Source organism: Bos mutus, chromosome 10 (genome assembly GCF_027580195.1).
Source record: "Bos mutus isolate GX-2022 chromosome 10, NWIPB_WYAK_1.1, whole genome shotgun sequence".
Taxonomy (NCBI): Eukaryota; Metazoa; Chordata; class Mammalia; order Artiodactyla; family Bovidae; genus Bos; species Bos mutus.
Window position 1 is genome coordinate 41438596 of NC_091626.1, and position 6144 is coordinate 41444739.

Below are 6144 nucleotides of genomic sequence, written 5' to 3' on the forward strand. Positions count from 1 at the left end.
GGGGAAAAGCAGATGCTCTGTACTCCTTTCAGGATACAAAAATGACTTTAGTGCAGCTCATTCCGGGGATGAATCTGGATGACAAAATCACGAGGTGTTTTGCCCCTGGTTCCGATAACTGAGTTTATGAGGAGAAAAGCCATGGCTCTGGCACAGGCCTGGGAGGCAGGGAAGTCTGAGGGGCCACTGGCTTCCCTCCAGCCTAAGCAGGTGGTGTGAGCTGCTCTGGTGATGGCTGGGCTAGAATGGCCCCTCCATCATCCCAAACTGGCATGTGCTCCCAGAAGAGCCGCCGAGGTGTAAGAGAAACTGCATCATTACCCAGAATATGGGAAGGAGGGTGGAGGTTGTATGTGTAATTTCCTGTCCTTGGAATCCAATATAGTCGTAAATAAGCTTGGAGAGGCAACCGGTAGGAGAACTAAACGTGAATGCCTCTCGTTTTGGAGGCGCTGGAAACTGAGAGGAATTCAAATTGCATCTTTCACGTTGGCTTATGTGTCTAAAGTATCAATAACTTGGCCAAAGCTAACTGTAGTCGGCTGACATAAAGGACCCTGCAAGATGACATAATGCCAGGAGACTTTTCACAATAGAAAAAGCAGGTTTGGCATAGGTGAGCTCTGAACTGTCCTGAGGCGCTAATCCTGGACTGCCCGCAGTTCTCTGAGAGTTAGTGGCAAGAGTATCAGAGCATCGTGCCGGGGATGAAGGTCAGCCCTCCTTGCTGGGAAGAGACGTGGGGTCTTTTGGTGCTGCGTGCACAGAGGAAAGAATTTGAGAGGGTGAGTGGCACACATGGTTGGCTCCCCGTGGAGAGGAGAATTGCCTCGCGGAAGGCATTTGGTCGAACTTAGCGCTGTGCCAGCATTTATTACTAAACACCGTGAAACTGCTTTGTGTTTTTCAAAGGACTTTCTTATAGATCTGATTTGATCTTCTGAATATAAAATATTTTCCACAGGTGTTTTAAATTTCAATTTTTCAGTCCGTATTTGACCACCTGCTCAGCCCCTCGTGGGAGGGTCAGTTTTTTTAACACGTGTGTAGACAAAGGTACGAGTGTTTTCCAAGCCATGGCAGTGCATGTTCGAGGAGTCGGGCATGGACGCCCCAGTCCTGATGGGGGCCGTGTACACAGCAGAGTGAAGATCACAGAGTCAGACCACAGTAGATGCCACTGGAGGCTCAGCTTCCTCTCCACTTCAGAGACACTGAGGCCTCGTTTTCTGCCCCAGGATGTCTGTGTAACGAGAAGGGAGCTCCTTTCACCTGAGAGCTGCTGTCTTTGCTGCATGATTTTTTGAGCAGGTTATTTAAGCTCTCCAAGTCTTAGTTTTCATTTATAAAATGAGATAATAATAGTATCCATCTTAAGGAATTGTGTGACGATTAACTGAGTTAATACCTTAAAAAAAAAAAAGACTACTTAGCTCAGGGAGTTTGCACTCAATGCTTATTAACTATTATGATGACAATGATGACAACCATGAATATTGGATTTCACAGACGGAGGCAGCCTAGGATTCTTAGACAGTCTAAGGATCTCCTTAGGTCTAGGATCTCACAGTCCTGGTCTCCAAGCAAGGTTCCAACAAATACTCATGTTATACCTTCATGGGCTTGCCAGGGACATGGTGAAGAGCCTAAGGGGAAAGGGCTATTGTTCTATCTTCCTCTGGAAGGGGCTAATGGAAAAATAACCAGGCCTGTGAATTCAGGAAATAAAAGGTCAAAACGGGAAACCTGATCTTGAGAATTTCGTTAATCTCTTCAACTGCATTGAGGGCAGCCGAGAAGTGACTTCTCACATGGGCCCCCAAGAATTAAAAAAGCAGATGCTGTCCTCTAAGTCTTGGCTCTGCTACTTATCAGCTGTGTGACCTTGGGCTGGTTGCTTAACCTCTTTGAGATTCAATTTCCTCATTCATAAAATAGGAATAATACATTATAGGGTTGTTGGAATTACTGAATCAGATTATATCTGTAGAGTTCTTGGAACCTGGTGAGGGCTCAATAAAAGTCAGTTTTCATGCCGGTTGTAATGTTTATTATAAATACTTATTATTATAAGCTACTTAGCTTACAATTGACAACTTGGGAACTTTCAGAGCAGGGTTTGTCTAGTGATGGTCCTCCTTCTCACCCTGAAAGATGTTAACACTCAGGGGAGTTCCCCTACCCTTACTGGTCCTGACCCTCTGAGCTTGGTGGTGGTCCATGTGAAGATGGGGAGAAGGCACTCTCCCCACCTGGTTGTACGAAGGCTGGGTCAAAGTCATCCTGTCTCTGCTTGGGTCAGAAGTGGGGTATGGCTCATGGCTCCTGTTGGATGATATGAGCTTCTGAGGATTTCAGGGGTGATCAAACTCAGATCTTCCTCATCACTGGCTCCTTCTGCTGGGAAAATACATGGGAGTAGAATGGCAGGAATACGTGGTAGATGTGTGCTTAACTTTGTAAGAAACCGCCAACTCTTCTCCAACCAGGTCATCCCATTCAGTGTCCCCACATGTTCTGGTTGTACAGACACGTGGGCCACATTTTCTAGTCTTCCCCATATATCAAAGTCAGTTCTTTTCAAACTCAGAAAATATATATATATATATATTCAAACTTTAAATATATATATATATATATATATATATATGAAGCAGAACTTAAAAAGTGGAAAAGGTCATACCTATACCCCTCAATAAATAAAGCAGATAAGGAGATGGAAGCTTTGGCTGAAGAGTCAGGGAGGTTCTTGGAGCTGGAAGCTTTCTCTTGGCTCAGGGGCTCAGGGGAGCCCAGAGTGATGGCCCTGCTCTAGGCACAAGCTTGAGTCAGCTTTCATCAGATCAAACTTTCAGTTGAGTTCTGAGTCGGCCACAGTAAGAGTAATACTGGCCAGGCCTGGGCTGCCCGAATCTCTCTGCCCGCCACACCCAGAGTTCTCTGTGGGGCCCCCCAAGCTGGCACAGGCTGAGGCCCCCAGAGGCCAACCAGGTGCAGCAGCCCGGCAGTAGGGCTGGTGTTTCCTGCTGGCTGGCATCAGTCTTTTCACCACCATGGTGTGTCACTTAAACTTGCTCTGTCTCCAAGACACACATCAGAAGCTGTGCGACTCCAGATACCAGGAACAAAGAAACAAATTGGGAACATCGTGCGCAAAAAAGATTTTAATCAAGATTAAACCCGCTCCGTGCGTAGATTCTGCCACTCTCCTTATTGTGATCCTGACAGTGATGTGGGGCGAGCAGGCAAAGGCTGATCCCGAGGCGGCTCACACTCCTGGCACTGACACCCTGTGTGGCCCGAGTGGCAGCTGGCAAGACAGATGGGTCTCCAGGGGCACGCAGCCTCCCAGCTCGACTGGCTCAGGGCTCCAGTCTGAGGATCTCGGCCAGGCCAAGGAGCTGCGTCTCACCATGCTCTCTGCAAGTTCCCTCCTCCTCCTCTTTTTACTTTTTATTATGGGGACCTTTAAACATGTACAAAAGTAGATAGAATCATATCATAAGAACTCCTATGTACCCACAGTCCAGCTTCAACAGTTACCAATACGCCAACCTTGTTTCATCTCCACCCTCACTCACACCCCTCCAAGTTATTTTGAACCAAATCTCAGACATCCTATTATCTCATCTACAAAGGTTAGTACATATGGCTGAGATAACTTTTGCTTTTTCTGAGGAGCTGGTGGCTCAGTGGTAAAGAATCTGCCTGGAATGCAGGAGACCCGGGTTCAGTCCTTGGGTCAGAAAGGTCCCTTGGAGAAGGGAGTGGCTACCCACTCCAGGATTCTTGCCTGGGAAAACCCATGGATAGAGGAGCCTGGTGGGCTACAGTCCATGGGGTCTCCAAGAGTTGGACTCACCTGAAGCGACCAACAGTTTTGCTTCACTTTCATAGTATCATTATTATGCCTAAAAATGAGCAATGGTTTCTGAGTGTTTCTAATGAGAGTCAAGGGTGAGGACCACAGTCCAATGGGAAATCACTTCCTCTGGTGGCAGGAGCCAGGTCTGACATGTTGGAGGAAGCGTGGCATTTTTTGGAGAAAGTTGGCAGGAGCTCAACTTCTAAAACTCCACACTCAGAAGAGGAAACAGCACAAAGTCAGGCTGACAACTTGCCTTGCTCAAGGATCCCTAACTATTAGGTTCAGGAATCTTGCCATCTTGTAGTTGAAGCTTTCTAGTTATTTTTCAGACAAATTTTGTATCTTAACCTAAAGGGCAGCTGCTGTTGGGTTCCCTAGAGAATAGCCTCTTGGGGGCTTCTGGTCTGATGTCATGTCACTCTGCAGGCTCCCTGATACTACCCTAGGTTTTAAGTGTCCAGTCAGAAAGCTGAGATTTTGTTTGTGACTCTGCCATTTAAAGGGCTGTGCAGTTTCCTTGTGTGAGTTGTAAGGATGGCAGCGTTGCCCTGATCAGCTGGCGCGGGTGTTTGCTGGAAGTGATGACAGTAGCTGCTGTGACTGGTGGGCGGGCTGGGAGAGTGCTCCCCCATCTGGCAATGCTCATCACCCACCCTGGAGCCGTCCAGGCAGCTTTCCAGGCCCCACCTCCTTTCCCAGGTCTCTGGTCATGGCTTCTTCCGGGTGCTGAGTGGGAGTCAGCTGGGCTTCCCTGACCCCCACAGCCCCCAGGGCTGGTGGGTGGAACAGACCCTAGCTTCACGTCCCCCTACCCCCTTCCTGGAACTCTCTACAGTGGATGGCGTGGATCTCCCTGGCTGACTATCTTCTGAGCTGATGAAAGTGTCCTTGCTCAGATCTCCAGTCCCCTCCGGAGTAAGACTGCTTTGGCCTTGGCTCACCAGATGTCCCTGGATTCCAGTAGGGGACAGGGAAAGAGGAAAGGGTGCTCTGCTGGTGAAGAAGGCTGCACGAGGGGGCAGCGAGTCACCAGGGTCTTCTCTCGCCATCTCTCCTCAGAGGTGAATGCTGCTTTATGGTGGAGGCGCCCAGCAAGACGGGCTCGTCCACGTGGCGGCCAGTGCAGTGGGGCCAAAGTCTCAGGGGCTCCCAGCTAACAGAGCCTCCTCCCCTCAGCAGGGGCCAGAGCAGGGTGAACCCTTAGCAAGGGTGCAGATCCTTGGAGGGTGGCCACGGGAGGCGCTGGTGACTTGAAGGCTAGGGACAGAGGTCACTTCTCTGCTCCTTTTCGATGCCTGGGGAGGCCAAGGTGTGTCCCCAGAGGGTCTTGTGTGCTCAGGAGCTACAGCTTCATGGCTGCATGGACATTCTACCCCTAGAGCCGGGAAGATTCCCCTCGTCCATGAACCTTGGGCTTCCGAGGTGGTTAGTGAGAGCCTGCTGGCCCAGCTCTGGCCCTGCCTGTCTGGTGGGTCTGAGTTGTAACTTTGAGGGTTTGTCGAAGTAGGGTGTGGGGCAGGGGTGGGAGCCTTGGTTGTGGAGTCAGGAGACCCCGGATTCCATTTCCTGCCAGTGGTGGGGCCTGGGGTCAGGTGGTACAGCCATATTGGAGGGAAGTTCGGCGACATCTCTCAAAATCACAGATATACACATCCTTTGACCCAGCAATTCCTCTTGTGCAAAAGGGACATACGTGCAAGAAGGTTCATTGTGGTGCATTTGTGTTATCAGGAGACTGGAGACACGGAAACCCCCAACCTTGGGCAAGTTAAATGACCTGTGGTTACTCCATACAATAGACTTTCAAAAAGAACAAAGCAGCTCTATGCATTTGCTGCTACAGAACGGCCTTCAGTGACATTGTTGAGTGAGAAAGACAAGGTTGAGCTGAGTGTATAGCATGCTGTGCTGAGCGGAGCTGCTCAGTTGTGTCTGACTGTTTACCCACCAGGCCCTTCTGTCTATGGGGACTCTCCAGGCCAGAATACTGGAGTGGGTTTGCCATGCCCTCCTCCAGGGGATCTTCACAACCCAGAGATCGAACCCAGGTCTCCCACATTGCAGGTGTATTCTTTATCATCTGAACCACCAGGGAAGCCCATGAATACTGGAGTGGATAGCCTAGCCTTTCTGCAGGGGATCTTCCCAACCCAGGAAACGAATCAGGGTCTTCTGCATTGCAGGCGGATGCTTTACCAGCTGAGCTACCAGGGAAGCCCTGTATAGCATGCTACCTTTTGTGTTTTTTAAAAATAATTCTTTTTAGATTTATGGAA